A 20,646-nucleotide genomic window follows, 5' to 3' on the forward strand; every position below is an offset into this window, starting at 1 on the left:
GTATTATCGCAATTAATGCATCGACGAAATTGATGCAGCTGTTGCCAGAATCTAAAGCTGCCGTTTTAATTTCGATGTATCAGATTTGCAAGGTTGGAACCGAGTAAAATAGAATCTGTGACATCTATGCCAAGCAATATTATATATTTTACAATGATCAACTTTTTTTATGACATAATTATCAATATAATAATTGTATTATAGCATGTTCATTCTTCCTGGAGCATTGGCTTTACCGCCATAAATACATTATGTTTATTTTATTTATTAATAAATAAAAATACATTAACTAAAAAATATCGTGGAGTTTGTCTTTGTTATTTCCATATAGGAAGTATAATAATTGTATAAACTTGTAGTTCTTTCGTTTGAAGGAAGTATTGATTTGACTCAGTATTTCTGAGTAAGGTAAGCAAGATTTGACATTAGTTGATCACATCTTAATTTTGGGCAAATTAATACTACGGATTTACGATGGTCTAGCTTAATTTATCATCTCACAAAACAAAATCAACGTAAAACTCGTCTTTCATTAAAGACTATAGTCGAAGGTTTAGGTTGTGAATAATACATGGTGCTACTCGATTGATCCTTGGGAGTCGAATCGGTCCCTTGAGTAATCTAGTAGGTAGTGCGAGATTTGAAGATACGGGTCACTTTGACGGATACGAAAAAGGCTCGTTGGAATCTTTAAGCTTTATTAAGGTTCCGTGTTGACCCGAGATTTCAATTAGCACTATTCTGTGAAGATTATAAGAATATTTGTTTTATTGAAGTTCACTACTATTCATTTCAAATTAATCGATATTCATTATTCGTGTCAAGAGATTTAAATAACAAAAAAAAAACTAAACGAAACTCACTTACTTTTGTTTTATTTAAATTTGGAACACTTTATAATTTAATATTAAAATCGAGTCAAATGTTCTTTCTCTTTTATTTTTTCTGTTGGAAATTATTTCGAGTTATCCAAAGTGTAGATAATTCCGAGAATGAAGTGTGTGATCTATTATCATTATTTACATACTAATGAAGTTTTAACTCTAGTCTCATTTGTGTTTTGTTTTTCTGTCAGTACAAAATTGTTAGCATAACATGTTTATGACAAAATTTATAATTATGGAATCTCAAATGGTATAATATAATATGTCAAAGAATAACAGTTTTATATTTGTTTATGTACCCGATAACAGTCATATCATTACAGTCTTTTCATCTTACTTACCAAAGTTATAACTTAAGAATTGTTAATATTTTCGGACCACCCACTACTATAAAGAATAATGTGACCAAAAGCAAAAGAAGAATAAGAAACGTTTGATCAGATATTAGCTGTCGTCTTCTCACGTGTCGATTCTTCATCCTCATATTGTCATACAAAAAATGAAACGATGTACACCTACTTGATATTGTGTCAGACAAACCAGTTAAGGTATAGTACGACACAACTAAGATGTAGCATCGGCTTCATCGATTACTGCCGATTTACACAACCAATAGAAATAGCTCCCTATCGCGCCATTCGACGCTATTCCCTATAGACTTTAAAGTCATTTCAACCCGAGAAAGCAAATCGACGGGTCAAATTGACTAATATATTAATTAGGTCATATGATATTACACGTTGTTACGTTTTTGAAAAGATCATATTCACATAAGAAATAAATATTGATAATTTGGGTAGATACTTAATTCGGATAATCGGATATGATCGGTTTTAAAAATCGTAATTTTGCCGATGCTACATCTATATTGTGTCGTACTATATACATGTATAAAATAGCGCATGTGTGCATGCAGCATACGTATTTCCGCGATAAGACATTTTGCTCCAAATCCTATATGAGTCGTATTGTTAACGTATTACGCCTTTAATGATATACCTTCGCGTTTGAAAGCTTTTAATTAATCCACATGTCGTTTATGTATAAAACAGAATTCGGTAAAGGAGTCCTTTTTGGGTATAAATATCAACACAATATTCAAATAATTACGTGTCTGTATGAAGTATTTTATTCTTAGGTTTATTAATGAATAATTACAGAGCTATACGCTTCGAGCAAATATTAATAACACAGTAATTAACGTGCTTGAAGTATTAAAAACTTGACAAAAATTATGCTATTAATATATTTTTTTGCCATCGCTACTTATTCATTTTTGTCTTTAAATCCTGTTAAATAATTATTAATAGATAAACAATATGTTAGGTAATACCTTTCCACAGGTTTTTACTGTGGAAAAAAGAAGTGCAACATGTATAGGCTTGCGTTACTTTACTTGAAATTGTGTAATAAATATTTAAATCTTTAAAACGGCTGCGAACGGTACTTCCCTATTTTTTAAACGACACAATAAAATTGCAACAAAAAGTGGCACTCTCGCAAATTAAACTCCATAATATTTTGCAAGCTATACATGACAGACGGATATAAAATTTAAAAATGCTAAAACGAATTCAATCTTTCCAGCGAACTTTTTTTTCTTTGAAGATTTTACAAAGCATGGATTAAAAAATTCATATTTGCTCTGTTCTCTACATAACGAATATTTTCATTGAACACAAATATAAATATATTTATATTTCATAGCTAGACGTACTGGCAAATGGGGCACGTGATTACAATCTCGCTACCTATAACCAAACTGAATATTATCGAATCAAAACTAAATTAAACAATTTCATCACATCACATTGACCAATGGCTGGTGATGTTTCTATTAGATTCAAATTATATTTTTACCACTGTGTGTGTTTATTTGCAAATTTTTGAATACTTATAACAATATAAATAAAATTTTAACAGAAAGAAAAACCGACTTCAAACAAAACACTTTTTTAAAACAAATTAAAATGTACTAAAAAGTAATAAAAATAATTGCATATTTAACATATTTTTGAGAGTCCTCCTAGGTAAAATGAAATGAAAAATATTAGACTACCTACTTAAAAGTCGATTTACGATTATATAACGTAGTTATAGTTATTGCTATATTTGGAGCCGGTGTCAGCCACGAGCACACGCTTCAACAATCAAAAGAAAGAAGCGATACGAGCCTCTTGATTAACCCAGTATAATATCGTATAAAAGGTAATTTGTAAGAAACATATTTCTTAAAGTATTCTCGTATTATTTTTTGATAGATATAGTATAGGGTTGGCTGACACCGACTCCAAATATAGCAATAATTATAACTACATTATATAATCGTAAATCGACTTTTAAGTAGGTAGTCTAATATTTTTCATTTCATTTTACCTAGGAGGACTCTCAAAAATATGTTAAATATGCAATTATTTTTATTACTTTTTAGTACATTTTTATTTGTTTTAAAAAAGTGTTTTGTTTGAAGTCGGTTTTTTTTTGTTAAAATTTTATTTATTTTTTGATTTTAAGTGAAGCTGATGTAGACTAACATTTTTTTCTTAATATGGATATATTAAGCGTGCCGTTTATATGAATCAGAAACTACTTCGGGGACAATTTCAAAAGAAACTTTCGAATAAAGCAAAAATAGACTTTCGAAATGTGGTTTTAATACGTCATGCCGCATAAACTACAAGGTACCACCCTCGAAAGAGCTATAATCGACCTCAGTAAAAAAACTTTGCAAAAGAGCTATTCGTATGCTATGTCGTACATCATATGACATCACATCATATACACAAAATTTGATTAAAGACAGTAAGAAATTCTGCCCCAAATCGCACCCTAACTGTAAGCCGTTTAGGAGTTCCGTCAATACATAGTATAAAACAAAGTCGCTTTCTCTGTCCCTATATCTTTAAAACGACGCAACGGATTTTGATGCGGTTTTTTTTAATAGACAGTGTAATTCAAGGGGAAGGTTTGTGTATATAATAAATGAACAATATAGTAAAGAAACACTGACAATTTTAGAAGTTTGCAATGTGATGTCGTAAATAAACAAATTCTTTAGTATATTTAGTATCAGTATGGCACTCGTGAGAAGTCGGGGCGGGTCGCTAGTTGATTATAATATTCGATTATGACAATTACATGAACATAACCACGTGCCGGAAGGTGATTCAAATATCCAAGTAACCCATAAATAAAAGATTCGACCGAGTATTGCTAACGTGCTCCTCAGAATTGTTCCGTTCCCTCCCGTTCCCTTAATTTGACATGGATGCTATGCTTAGAACCTTACCAAACTTTCACCAAACTACCCTTAAAGTATATCCTTTATAATAAAAAAAGAATCATCAAAATTGTGCCAACCAATTTTAAGTTATTCACCTATTTATCGCGCACATACATAATGTAAATTTAAGACTTATGTCGTTTTCATACGGATACCATCATCGGAAAAAAATAAAATTAAAATGGGACTCCATGGGAAGCACTACTTTTCAAACAAAAAAAAAAAATATCAAAATCGGTCCACCCAGTAAAAAGTTATGAGGTAAAAAACATAAAAAATACAGACGAATTGATAACCTCCTCTTCGAAGTCGGTTGATAAAAGTAATATTCTATTAAATTTTTAGCTGTTATGATATAATTGATCACTATTTGGTCTATGTTACAATCTTATATAAATTATGAATCTTGAGTTAAATTTTTCCTTTTTCAAATTATGTTTATAGGAAGCGTAGTGATAGAAGCGTTCATTTTGTTTGTTCTCGTTTCCCTAATTTTGACAATTTCCGAATGCAATGATTCCAATGTTGATTCATTCGAAACATAAAAGAGAAACGTAATAATGACAATCGGATAATATTTTCACACAAAAATAAGGAAAAATAACGCACAGCGTTTTGATACAACGATATTGGTTTTTCTTATATTAAATGGGATCGCCGGAGCGAAAATATTAACAGGAATAGTTTTTGTTTTATGTTTGAAAAGTTCTGTGTGAATGTGGTGGAAATTATTGTATTAATAGAAATGAAATATTTACGTGATGTCACATATAAGTAATTCTTTTAATAACTAAGTTTTAGTGTGCTGATCATGATGCCAAAAATTTTAATACTTATCAGGTCAGTCAAATTTTAGTGGATTTACATGTGGGGAAGGTTGTTTGGTTAACATTTATGCCAGTACCATTTTTTACGGGACGTAACACATACCATCAGATATCACATTTGAACTAATTTAACAACATTAATAAGAAATATATTGTAGTATTTTTGATTTTAGAAGTTTCTAGTATTTACTCCCTTGAAGTACGTGAACTAAAATGTTGTACCTGAGCCTTCAATAATGTTTTTTCAGAAGAAACTCGGAACGCATCGCAGAACATAAGCATCCAATGACAGAATGTGTCATAATGTTGTCTTAAATTTTCGCGATTATTACACGGGTACGGGTAGACCCGTGACCACGAACACTGCAAAGTGCTCGAAACGTCGGGATGTTTAAAAATAATTAATATACGCGATTCATCCGTTATAATTAGTTTTATTTAAAAGAATGTGTCATGTAATGTTAGGAAGTTTTCGACGATCTTCTGATATAGTGACACTATTGCTAGCAATGATACTTCTAAGGTAACGAGTTCTACAGAATGCAACATACATTCAATGTCAAATTCGGGTTTTATTCTATGTGTCTGATTCTCTTTAATGTCTTAAAAACAACCATTGAAATTATTGAATTCTAATGGCAATAGCAGCATATATAAGGGGCCTTATAATTGGGTATGTAAAATATCGCAGGAGCCTCTTCAGCTATTGACATGCTCACTCTTAAAACAAGCTGTAAGGATAGGGAAATAGGAGTATTATTTATTTCTTAATTAATTTGGGACATTGCTACTATTTTTTGAAAAAAGAAAACAAAAGCAATAACAATTCGTATATGATTGTAATAAGGTCCTATTTTCAAGACGAATCTGTAAACTAACTTTCAACATATTCTTTGTTACAAGCTAGAATAGTTTAATTTTAGCTAGCCGTATAGCTTCCCGCAAACTGCAAACTCCGTCCATTCACTTTATCTATACGATCTTCCACGGAGTCACTTATTTTCTTCGTAGGTTGCTTAGAAATACACGTTCTTTGTAAGTTACATACAGCTAGGAAAATTTGAATATTTGAAATTTTGTTCCATAAAGAGGATTTCACAACATTTTTGGGTCATACGTTTCGGGATCATAATAATGATGTGCTATGAGGATAATATTAAATGGTTATGTGTTGTCAAATTGTTTATAAAAATTCATTGGTAAAAAAGATACAAGATTTTGTAGATGATAAAAAAGCGTGGAATTTATTCCTGTTGACTTCCACGCAGGATATATTAATTTAAATAATTGTATTAACTAACATGACTTTGTATTTTTTAAATGTTGAAAAAGAGTACCTACTGAGTTTCTTGCCGGTTCTTCTCGGTAGAATCTACTTTCCGAACCGGTGGTAGCTTCACTTAATTGTTAATTGACAACTCAAAAGTGCTTGTAAAAGCCCAATTGATTTTTTTTTATTTTAGTTTATTTTGATTTGATTTGATTTGTGGGTCTGTTGTAAAGAATGGAGGCTTGGTTGACGATTCAAGAACCAGGGAATTAATTGATATGTTTTCTTTATGTACTCATTTTAATCTATTTTAGAATATGTAGTATTAAAACCGTAATTTCATAAATTTCAAAATTTATTTACATGTACAGTCAGAGTAAGAAAACCACAGTTTTCAAATTCATTCCTTTATCAAGTCTTAACGCTTAGTACCTTTTGAATCTAAACATCAAATCATTGCAACGCAATATGTAATTCTCAATCGGTAAAGCAGATTATCACTCACTCTGAGCATACGAAAATAGATCTTAACGTAACCTTTTCTTACCCCGATTGTACATAGGAGTATATATGTGAGAACTTGTATGATTAGTAGAATCAAATAAATTTATCTTAACATAAATCGTAAGAAAAGTTGCATCAGAGACCGAGGCATAATATACATCTATGGAACAATGGAATAGTAACAAAGAAAGCTTCTTTTAGTACTTCTTAATAGAATATTACCATTTTGCTAAGCTGAACATTGCAAGTATTTCAAAGAGCAAGTTAAATTATCACTGTTATGTATGTTATATAACGCTATAGAGCGATGCTGTGAATGTATTCAAATCATCTCCTACAACGCCACGAGTATCCCCAGGGTTGTATACAGAGAAGTCATCGACCTAAACTACCATATTTCAAATATTATTATTAATATTATACACTTGATTTCCAGGCAGGAAATTGAATTGTAGTTATCTAACATGACTTTGTTTTTTAAATGTTGAAAAAGAGTAAGTACTAAATTTCTTGCCGGTTCTTATCTGTAGAATCTGCATTACGAACCGGTGATAATGTGAGGAGCCGAGATGGCCCAGGGGTTAGAACGCGTGCATCTTTACCGATAATAGCGGGTTCAAACCCAATCACGTACCTATAATTATACGCACGTATAATATGGGCTTATAATTCATCTCGTGCTTAGCAGTGAAGGAAATCATCGTGAGGAAACCTGCATATATCTAATTCTGCCACATGTGTATTTCACCCGCATTGGACCAGCGTGGTGGAATATGTTCCAAACCTTCTGCTCAAAGGTAGAGGAGGCCTTAGCCCAGTCCTTATAGTTTAGTAAATGACGATACAAAAGTGCTTATAAAGGCCAACTCGAACAAAGTAATATGATTGCATATACCGAATATATTGATATAAAGGTGTAACAAATTATAATGTAAGGTCTGTATCAATTGTGATTGGCAACGTGACACCGTTAACAAAGCGATCCGTAACAAAGAGTGACCGTTCGCTAGATAATGTCATAGAATTGTTGTCTATATCTGTCTCGTTTTAGCACGTTACATATTGAGTTCTATCTCGCTCAGACACGTTCAAATATGTGAATACCAGTATTTTCCGAGTGTCATAGGCGGAGTAGTTTTGTTCTTCTAGCATAAAAGTAATATTTGATGATAAATTTGTATTACACGGCTTAGATAAGTACAAATCATAAAATATATTTATCATTTCAAAACAATTCAGTAGGAACGGTTAATCTCGTTAATGCCATTTACAAAATATTAGAGATTTCATAGTAAGTACTATACTGTTCTGAGAACATTGATTAAATTATTTTTACAATTATTATAAATTATTTATACTTGGTGGTAGGGATTTGTGCCCGTCTGGGTAGGTACCACCCACTCATCAGTTATTCTACCGCCACATAACAGTACTCAGTGTTGTTGTGTTCCGGTTTGAAGGGTGAGTGAGTCGGTGTAACTACAGGCACAAGGGACATAACATCTTAGTTCCCAAGGTTGGTGGCACATTGACGATGTAAGGAATAGTTAATATTTCTTACTGCGTCATTGTCTATGGGCGATGGTGAGCACTTACCATCAGGGTCCCATGTGCTCGTCCGCCAATCTATACCGTAAAAAAGGTTATTACGACATTTTTGATTTGAAGTTCTTATTGGCAGGCTTTGGGCGAAAACCGACCCACATCCCTAATGCATTTCTCTTTCGCTAGATTACAATATAGTGAAAAAATAATAAGTTAAATTGTAATCATATTTCACAGTTCACAATATTTCGACGGATTACAATCTGACGAGACAGATTGTAATGTACCGAATTTTATAATCTTACGGTGATATAGATAAATAAAATATGAGACAACATCACGTACATTACTCTGATCCCAATGTAAGCAGCTAAAGCACTTGTGTTATAGAAAATCAGAAGTAACGAAGGTACCACAAACACCCAGACCCAAGACAACATAGAAAACTAATGATAATCTATATCGATTCGGCCGGGAATCGAACCCGGAGTGGCCTACCCTTGAAAACCGATGTAGAGTACTCGACCACGGAGGTCGTCGATACTAGTTGTTACCTGCGGTTTGTTTCCCCCATGTTTTAGTATTTGGTCGTACTAATTTTCTTAAAATTCATTTCCGTGGCGTTAACGTAAAGGAACAACAGATAAACAAAGATTAGTTTTTATATATTTCCAAACCGATACGACCTGGGAACCTTCAAGACAAGACACTTTCCTTAAAGGCCGGCAACGCACCTGAAATCCCCTTGGTATTGCAGATGTCCATGGGCGGTGGTAGTCACTTTCCATCAAGTGAGCCTCCTTTTCGTTTGCTACCTATCACATAAATAAATAAAACATTCAACAAAAAGAAAACCGACTACTAACAAAACACTATTTTAAACAAATGAATATGCACTAAAAAGTAATAAAATAATTGCGTATTTAACATATTCCTACCTCCTAAGTAAAATGAAATGAAGACTACTTAAAAGTCGATTTACGATTATATAACGTAGTTATAGTTATTGTTATATTTGGAGCCGGAGTTTTTTTCCTTTTGACGACCTCCGTGGTCGAGTGGTGTGTACACCGGTTTTCATGGGTAAACCACTCCGAGGTCCCGGGTTCGATTCCCGGCCGAGTCGATGTAGATTATCATTAGTTTTCTATATTGTCTTAGGTCTGGGTGTTTGTGGTACCATCGTTACTTCTGATTTTCCATAACACAAGTGCTTTCTGCTTACATTGGGATCAGAGTAATGTATGTGATGTTATCTCATTTTTTTTGGAGTCGGTTAAAAAGTAATAATATTAGGATATTTTATATACCTATCTTTATCTATATAGTGAAAATGATTTAATGAAATTGAGCTTCACACAGCTTCACCAGAACTTCAAAGTTATTAGATAATTAAAATCTTTCCATTAAGCGACCTCATCAGATAATGTAACTCTATTTTGTGTTAACAGCGATGAAACCGGAGCCGTGGTGTTCATAAATATGAACCGGGTTTTGTGTTCCAACCTGTTCCGTTTGATATTATTGACCATTGTAAGAGAACATTTCAGCAATTACGCTGAATAACGAGGCACGAAAATAACTTTCGGGGTGGTGTCGTTTTACTTTTTGAATAAAATTAAAACGATACCGTGCTTGATAAATTTTGATACTTGCACAACTCCAATTAAAATTAAAGGATCAAATAATATTAAATAAGCACTTTTGAAAAGATACACCTATAAAACCTCTTTTTCCGAATATGGATTGTATTGAGATGAACTGACAGAAAATACTTTGTCAACTACTTACAAGTATTTTTTCTGTTTATTGATTATATGCTTTAATTTATTAATCTGTGATATTAAGTTTTAGCTTTCTAGTATAAGTTAAACGTAAGATTACATTCTTTAGGGCATAGAAATTTGAAACTTAAGCACTATAGGATAGAGTGCAATATTTTTTAAAAGGGTAAGTTCCCGTGCATACAAGCTGGTCGAATTAACGCTCAGAGCGTTCAGAGTGATCAATAAGTAATTCCAAAGTGCTTTATATCAGATATATACTAGACTAAATATGTATCATATTATTTATGTAAAATTGACACTTTTCATTTCGAATTGCCATTTAAATTATATCAGAAGAATTATAATATCATTTTTACATATTTTCCATGAAAAATACACGTACTATTTTCATAGAATTCAAATATTTCGTTTCGTAAAACGGTTAACGTTCTAAATTTAAATTTAAAAATATTAACAATATTTGGTACACATCTTACATCTGTACGAATACTAGTAGATGCTCGCGGCTTCGCTCGCGTTTTATGAAGTTGCTTGTCATTTGTCAGGAGAAAAACGTAGTCTATGTCCTTTCTTGGATTTCAAGTTTGTTTTATACTAAATTTCATCAAATACAGTTAAACGGTTTGGTCGTGAAAGAGCGACAAACAGACAGACAGAGTAACTTTCACATTTATAATATTATATAGATTACAAAGAGATAACATTTGTTTATTTGTATGTAAAGGAAAACCTTCGGAACTGATGATATAATTATTAATAAAAGAAAAACCTTGTAAAAAAAGTAAACCTTGTAAATAAAGTAGAACTTCATTTATATATAGAAGTCGAGTGGGGGGGGGGGTAGTTCGCGTTATAATTTCACAATAACAAGACCATTAGTTGTTCGTATTTCTATACAAAAGAAGACATTATGTAGATAAAGTATTACGAAGCATTCATGTTTCTTAGTATTTCATACGTATAGATGGGAAATCTCATTAAGAGGAAAGAAATGGCTTTCCAGGAGTCGAGCTTCTAATGATAATAAATGAAGGTTGCTTATAAACAGTATTCGATTAACTTGAAAATATAAGAGTCCGGTTACATTGTCGCTCTCTCTTTAATTTGTACGCATTATAGATTCTAAAGATATGGTATTTAGTACTGAGATGATAATTTTTAATTTAAGTTATATACACTACAACTCAAGTAGTGTAAATTTGATTAAAATCGATCTAGTAGTTTCATGGGTATTTTTTTTTATTTTTAGTTCTCTGGCTTTTTTTTTATTGATTATGAATTATTTTAACACTTATTAATTTAATAATGTTATATCAATTATTATAGAGTGTAATGTTACGCTGGATAGCTTTAACAAGAATTGCCTCAGCTATGTAAAGCGCTTTAGCATTCATTTGGGCAACGTGTGCAAAAGATTAAATTGATGATGGTGTACATCGTAAATAGAACCATTAATCCTAATAACAGATAATTTATATTATAATTGAATCAAAAACAATTCAATTAAAGATATGTTTGTGTTATTATTTCATTGAATATTGTTCTGTACTTTAAATAATTTTAAAAATATTTAAGACTATATTATAAGATTTCTTTTTAAATGTAAAATCATTTTGTAGTTTACAGTTTATTTTGTTTTTATATTTGTTTTGAATTTTGATATAACATCAAATTATAACAAAGTTGTATTGTAGAAGAAGGTCATATAAATGTAATAAAATTAATGAAATAATTTTATGATAAAACATGAATATATATTTTTAAAAATATATTCACGTGTATGAAAAGATTTTTTATAGATCATTGTTGTATCATATAAAAGAGAACAAAAAATAATTGATTTTTAAATAAAGTCATCATCTCATTGTGATGAGCTACTCAATCTCTCCCGATATCTAAATAACCATCAATGGTAAGTTGAAAATGTACAGATCTAAATTGTAGAGCTTAAACAAAGCAACAAAAAGCATCTTATCATAATTTTTGTATCACGACGCCGAGTTATTGAAAAAGAACCGAAATCCAACCCTTTTTTCAAGATGGCGACGAACGCATATAGGAAATCGAGGTCGAAATTTTCAAGTAAAGCCTTTATAAGCCTTTTTACTTTATAAGCCCATCCAACAACATATCCAAAAATAACCGTTCATTTGCATTTTGCGACCATTTTTTTGGATATAATGACAAGACTTTTTGAGGGTTTGTTATAATACTGCGATTATTGAAACAGTAAAAATTACTCAGGATATCTGACTTTTTATTCAGAGACAACGTAGGTATGGAATCGATAAGTATTCCAATGTGGGGATGAAACGGATTTTCATCCCATATCTTTTTAAATTTCACCCAACAAAATCTTGTCTTACATAAACTTGTTTAACAATATTACTTTAAATCCCATTTTGTTTTCTCCGGTAGTATTTCCCATTTATTCCGTGTTGGCAGAGGCGCGAGCATCGGAACGACGAAGAGCGAGGTGAAGCGTGAAGCTCAAAACCGATCGCGATGGATGGCATCCGTGGACGCCCTCTGTCCCAATTAGGGCATATAGGACATTCAGTCATAAGTCATTGCTTCCTTAAAAAAAGTAAAAAGTAAAGTAACAGCCTGTAAATTTCCCACTGCTGAGATAAGGCCTCCTCTTCAGAGAGGGTTTGGAACATATTCCACCACGCGGTTCCAATGCGGGTTGGTGGAAGGCACATGTGGCAGAATTTCGATGAAATTAGACACATGCAGGTTTCTTCACGATGTTCTCCTTCACCGCCAAGCACGAGATGAATTATTAAGCACATATACATATATGTGGTGCTTGCCTAGGTTTGAACACGCAATCATCGGTTAAGATGCACGCGTTCTAGCCACTGGGCCATCTAAGCTCTTCGCTTCTCGGCCTTTTGGCTAAGATCAAAGTGTTGCTCCTTATTAAATAATATTTAAACAACACGACTGCACTTAACAAAAGCAGTATTGACGTCAACATTGTGACTACAGTGTAGTGTGAAATAGTATGCGCATAATTTTCAACTTTTATAGACGTACTTTAACTATGACTTTGCTTTACGATTTTACTCATAATATTATCTGGTATAAAGTACATACTAAAACGTTAGTGTCAATATATTTTAGTGTCTTTTTCTTTATAGAATTAACTTAGTATTTTACGAAATTCTAGTTTATATGCGGATCGTACAATAAGAACTTCATTTTCAACCGACTTCAAAAAGGAGGAGGTTATCAATTCGTCTGTATTTTTTATTTTTTTTTTTTTTTTTTATGTTTGTTACTTCATAACTTTTTACTGGGTGGACCGATTTTGATAATTTTTTTTTTGTTTGAAAGGTAATGCTTCCCGTGGGGTCCCATTTTTTTTAAATTTTTTTCCGATGATGGTATCCGTATGAAAACGACATAAGTCTTAAATTTGCATTATGTATGTGCGCGATAAATAGGTGAATAACTCAAAATTGGTTAGCACAATTTTGATGATTCTTTTTTTATTATAAAGGATATACTTTAAGGGTAGTTTGGTGAAAGTTTGGTAGGGTTCTGTGCATAGGATCCATCACAACGACGACGAACGGGAGGGAACGGAACAATTCTGAGGAGCAAGTTAGCAATACTCGGTCGAATCTTTTATTTATGGGTTACTTGGATATTTGAATCACCTTCCGGAACGTGGTTTTCGATTGGTGGTGGCGTTTCGACAGCAAATGGAACAAAAAAGTAATTAGACATAATACACGAATATTTAGTTATTTTTTTGGCTTCAGCTTTTTCCGCAGCGGCACCGGCTCTTAACATTGTTTCTCGGATATGAGATGGGGCCAACGTGTCAACACATGTAGCGTCCCACACAAGGGTCCGACCTCGTTCCCAGGGAACCAATGTTAATCCATCAGGTCTCTTAACATCATCACGACTAATTCCACGAGGCTCAGTAAGAGCAGGAACGTCGATGGTGGCAAGAGCCCTTTTTATTATGTCAAACAACCTTCCCCTTGACTAACACTATCTATTAAAAAAAACCGCATCAAAATCCGTTGCGTAGTTTTAAATATATAGGGACAGAGAAAGCGACTTTGTTTTATACTATGTATTGACAGAACTCCTAAACGACTTACAGTTAGGGTGCGATTTGGGGCAGAATTTCTTACTGTCTTTAATCAAATTTTGTGTATATGATGTGATGTCATATGATGTACGATATAGCATACGAATAACTCTTTTGCAAAGATTTTTTATTGAGGTCGATTACAACTCTTTCGAGGGTGGTACCTTGTAGTTTATGCCGCATGACGTATTAAAACCACATTTCGAAAGTGTATTTTTGCTTTATTCAAAAATTTCTTTTGAAATTGTCCCCGAAGTTATTTCTGATTCATATTAAATATACGCTTAATCTATCCATATTAAGCAAAAATAGTTAGTCTACATAAGCTTCACTTAAAATCAAAAAATAAATAAAAATTTTAACAAAAAGAAAAACCGACTTCAAACAAAACACTATTTTAAAACAAATAAAAATGCACTAAAAAGTAATAATAATAATTGTCTATTTAACATATTTTTAGAGTCCTCCTAGGTAAAATGAAATGAAAAATATTACACTACTTAAAAGTCAATTTACGATTATATAATGTAGTTATAATTATTGCTATATTTGGAGTCGGTGTCAGCCAAGAAAACCCTTACAAATTACCTTTTATACGATAATATACTGGGTTAATCAAGGGGCTCGTATCGCTTCTTTCTTTTGATTGTTGAGGCTTGTGCCCGTGGCTGACGCCGGCTCCAAATATAACAATAACTATAACTGCATTATATAATCGTAAATTGACTTTTAAGTAGTGTAATATTTTTCATTTCATTTTACCTAGGAGGACTCAAAAAAATATGTTAAATAGACAATTATTATTATTACTTTTTAGTGCATTTTTATTTGTTTTAAAATAGTGTTTTGTTTGAAGTCGGTTTTTCTTTTTGTTAAAATTTTTATTTATACATCTACGACATAAAATTGTAAATGTCATATATGTTGATTTAATCATTTATTACTAATGATCTTTTCATTTCTTTAAGGTTTCTGCTCCGTATTTTAAGGATCCCTGATGAATCTTTAATAGATTCAGGAGTATGGTCGTTTTTTTATTTCAATTTATATCGATATAGCCTGGAAATGTCATACTGCTAAGGCTCTCTTTAAGAAGATGGCTTGAAACTACTACAATGCGTATTGTAAAAATATTCAAAATTATAATTCCAATATTTTAAATTTAACCAAAGTACCTAACCTGGATTTTTTATTTATGATATCAAAGCCTATTTTAGGGCGTTCAGCCTCGGATAGTCTGACCTTAAATGCTCAATAGGCCCTAAAAATCTTCATATTTTAAAATATTATTTTACTGTTGAATTGTTTTTAATAAACATGTTAAGTTATACTATTAACACGTGACAGCTTTGTTCCTATCTCGTTAGTTATACTAATTATACATATAATTTGGCGCAAACATCATTATAGATGTGTCACTGTCAAAGGCTAAGAGAGATTATGTCACTACAGGCACAACTTAGTTTACGAAGTTGGTTGTGTACTGGTGATGTAAGGAATAGTTATTTCTTCCAGCCACATGCCTATGGGCTATTGGTCAAGGTCACTCGATCGCTTGCAATTATAATAAAAAAGTATATAAATAACATGCCTCGCGTTAGGTCTGTGCTCAAAATACCCAAACATATGGAAAATAAACGTAGTTGTGAAAAATTGGGAATATTTTTTGTTTTTCGTACCCAAAAAAACGGGATCTCTGTATCAGTACCATCACACGTGTTCCCTTTTTATTATAACCAGCGTGCCTTCAAACGAGGTGTGACGAGATGACGATGGCAATCTAGTGCAGTTCATTCTTCATGATGACCGTCTTCGCGATTGGACTTCATTACCACTTAATATAAGCTTGAGTGGAGTCATACGCTATTTTTTCGCTGGAAAAACGCTTTACGTGCTTCCCCCACGAGATGGAAAGTGGGGGGGGGGTGCGACTCATCTCCGAACAACACGTCTCGCTGCCGAGCATTTCGTTGACGTTGCTCAACAGTGAGAGGTCTCCGCCCATGGCCCCCACGCGGCACACTCACTCAGGGTGTGGTGCGCTGTGTCGACTGACGCACCACGCTCGTGGCAGGAGGGTGACACCTCCCGCCGCGCTATTCTGTGCAGGTACTTGCCGAAGCATCCGCGCCCGGTAAGTACCTGCGTCATCCTGAAGGTGGAGTCATACGCCTGCCCAGATTTAAGAAAAAAAAAATTAGTTACGTTTTACAGCGTTATATATAACTTCATTAATAAATAACGTAAGCGAGAACATTTGTCTAATGTGCTAAGTACTAGAGTTAGTATTACTCTAATATTTAAACATAATTTGCATTTATGGGCATGGAATAAACGTAGCGACTAAAGTGGAAATCCCAAGTGGTAAAAAACTTAGGATATGTGAGGTCACATTAGAAATATAAGATGATAATAATAATATAGAGAGAGACAGCCGAGGAAAGCCTAGACAATATTATCTTCAACTCTTTCTAGCTTATATCAAAATATATATCTGTCTCTTTTCCTAATTACTTATTGGGATGATTTGACCAATGAATAACAACTTTGTTTTCGCACCACCCTGAACAGTTTCTTAAATAAATAATTATTTTTGAAAATTCTTTGATTAACAAAATTACGCTCCTTATTTCGAATTTAAAAGTTAATAGTTATGTGAAATGAATATATCCAAGACATGAGTGTCCCTACGGTATAATTTATATATTATATTTTCAATTACGATCCATGTCAAACACAGATTCGTATTATACATGCGACCGGCATTCGCAAGATTAAGTTTTATTGATAAGCGGTCGGTTGAATGCCACCCTAGTTCTACCAAGGAGATTTAACCATCAGCCGGACTTAAACCGACATGTAAAATTTAAACTTCGAAGGATGAAAGCAAGGAGTTCTTATTTAGTTTGTAAAATTTAATCTTTACACACATTGCAAATTAAAAGATTATAGATTTTGATAAATGAAACAAAATAGGAAAGCAATGATAAATGTCATTCCGTTGTACGTTATGTTATATTGAAAAATATTTTGATGAGTTCTTGCCTCATCAATAAAGACATTTGATAGTTTCAATTTCCTGTTCTATTTACAAAAATGAGAATTTTTTTTATATTCCATTTTTTTTATATTAGCTTTAAATTCACCAGTATTCTATTTTTAGCTTAAAAATTCTCAATACTATTAACTAGAAGTAAGACGTCTATTTAGTAAATAAAATGTCCTTACTAACTTTTAAATGTGCGGGATTACGTACCAATCCCCATTAGGCTTTAAATAAAGTTACGGTCTCTTAAGCATAAGGACCTATAAAATTTCAAGCCCGTATCTAAAAGGAGTGTTTTGAATATTAACACCTCCCCATCTCCCTGCTTTGCTATCAATCCATGATGGATTTTCCTAAATGCAACTGGCATTACTTGCAATACAAGAAGCGTCATAATAAATATGTAATTACTTAGCATTTATAGTCCATTTTTTGTTTGAGAGTTATGTCTTTATTTTTTTAAATATACTTATATAACTTTAATTGAAATAATAATATTTAGTACGGCTTTGATTTTTAAATATGTTTTTAATTGAAATAACATTTATACGTATAATTATTGATTCGGTTATCGATACCTCATTGTGGGACTCCCGTCACTTCCTCTCGTGGCGTGGTGCGGCGACGGTACTGCCTGGCACGAGGATAACAAAAGGCGGTGGATTTTGAACGGGCAGGGCAGAAGAAAGCTAGATTCGTGAATGGTCGGTAAAAGGATATAATTACATACAATAAGCGGATAAATAATATATACATGTCGGATCGACAGCGACATCATTACGATCGTCAGGCATCATAGGGGCGTATTAATAGGGTGATCGAGCAAAGAGGAAACCGCGAATACAGAAATACGTTTAGTCTACGTTTAAAGTACTTAATACACTTAGTAGGAATTCAGTATCACACTGTATCACACTTGGCAACGAAGCGAATGACAGTTCCTAGGATGGAGGTACTGGTACCGCACCACGCTACGAGAGGAAACGACGGGAGACCCACAATGAGGTGTCGATAACATAATCAATAATATATATATATATATATATCGATTGGTAAATGTGGTATGTAAGTTTTTTGATTTTGACGACGAATTATTTTAATCAATTTTTTTTTAAATTATAATAGTAATTTGCAGATATTTTAGTAATTTTAGTTTTATAGTCAATGTAATAAACGTCATTTGTAACATAATCAGAATTAGTCGAATCTCTCTTGAAGAAACTACTGATTTATGACGCAGCAATCATGATGTCATTGAAGTAAATAAAAAAAATCTATTTGAGTCTGAGTGGCAATATGTTTGGGTAAATATATATGACCTAACTATGTTACACAAAGTTGTTAAGCAAAAATAACTTTTATGAAAATAAGTAGAACGGGTCAGCAGACCTGACGCGACTTATTGGATCCAAGCCGAAGTAATGAAACAGAGTCATGTGATGTTAATATAACATTCTAATATTATCACATTCAGAAATAAGTATAGTACAACACAACTTAGATGTAGCATTGGCAAAATTCGTAAAACCGATCACTGACGATTTATACAACCAATAGAAGTAGCTCCCTATCCCGCCATTCGACGCTATTCGTCGCTATAGATTCTCGCGTCAGTTCAACCCGAGACAGCAAGTGAATGATTTACATTCATTATTCATACGACATGTCAAATTGACGAATAGATATACGATAATACAATTTATTACGTTTGTGTAAAGATCATACTTACATAAGAAATAAATATTGATAATTGGGAGAGCGTACTTAACTCAGATGTGATCGGTTTTACGAATTTTGACGATGCTACATCTAAGTTGTGTTGTATTATATTTCCACCTACTATGCCACAGCTTAGACACACATGACCTTTCCAGATAATAATATTGAAGTTGTCTCTGTTTGAATAGACAATTGTCCGACTTCAAATGCTGGTCTCGTTCTGTCCACGGTAGTTCCACAGGTCACATGTAAGGCTTAGGTTACATTAAATATTTATTCAATACCGACAATTGCAGCGAGTATCTTGTACGGAGTTGAAATACATTTTTAAATTTCTTTAAAGCCACTGTGATATCTTGAAAGACTGGCGATGTTTTAGAAATGAATCGAGTGTGCTTAAGAGTTTTCTTGGCTGCTTTTAGGTTTTTACTTGGTAGCAGGGCTTTGTGCAAGCCCACCTGGGTTGGTACCACCCACTTCACAGATATTCTACCGCTAAGCAACAGTACGCAGTATTGTTGTGTTCCGGTTTGAAGGGTGAGTGAGCCAGTGTTACTACAGACACAAGGAACATATCATCTTAGTTCTTAAGGTTGGTGGCGCATTGACGATGTAACGAATAGTTACCTTCTATTTTCTTTCAGCGTCTTGTCTATGGATGATGATGATCACTTACCATCAAAGGGTCCATATGCTCGTCCGCCAACCTATTTCATAAAAAATAGGTATAAAAGATATCAACAAAAATTCATGTACATATTACATAATTTTGGTGTCAAATTTCTTTCCACAAAATGAATACTACTAAGAATACTCGAAAACTTTACGATTATCGAGTATCGATATCGAGAGAAGTATTCGATTAAAGAGAGACAAGAGTAAGTGCTAAGATACGAATATGACAGCCACGGTATACTAAGCCTTATTTTCTTATTTTCAGATAAACGAATAACTATCCTAGGTATTCATACGGTAATATCAACTTATATCCGTATAACAATATTCTTCAATTCCTTTCATAGGGTATATTCGATTTTTCTTTCTTTAACCGTTTCCATTGTCAATAGAATCAGAGAATTTACTGGTAATCTATATGCTAATATGAGCCTTATCTTATTGTGTTAAGAACTGAATTCCTGTGTATTTATAAATTAAATTTATATGAGATGTTGGAAGGCTCGTTTTATAGTAAACAGATATTTAAACCTTATTTTAAACGATTTCATACGCGTGTGCAAAGTTTAATCTTGAACCTTAGTCCAATAGAAATAGAAGTCACTATCTTATTTGTTGTATAATTGACATGGACCCTTTTGTACTCTTTGTAACATGTTTCAATAAAAACAGAAACACATCGCAGAACGCTATCAAGAAATGCCTAAAAGTGAAATGCGACATTAGAAAACACGTTTCGAAAAACATTTAGTCTAGTCGAGTTTCAATATTTTCACTAGTGAAATACGAAGTGAGTTCTTTCAGAATAGCATCGCGAATCTTATTTGAAGCTGGTGAAGTATTTACTGTTGGTATTAGCTTGGACAGATTCTTACTATCTCACTCAATAGTTAATCTACCGTGTGACTTTAAATGAAAGTAAATATAAAATAGTTATATAGTTGGATGGATCCAACTTTAAAATTATGCATGCTAAACAAAATTAGTCAGTC

The sequence above is a fragment of the Vanessa cardui genome, chromosome 2, assembly GCF_905220365.1.
Source record: "Vanessa cardui chromosome 2, ilVanCard2.1, whole genome shotgun sequence".
In the NCBI taxonomy this organism is placed as follows: domain Eukaryota; kingdom Metazoa; phylum Arthropoda; class Insecta; order Lepidoptera; family Nymphalidae; genus Vanessa; species Vanessa cardui.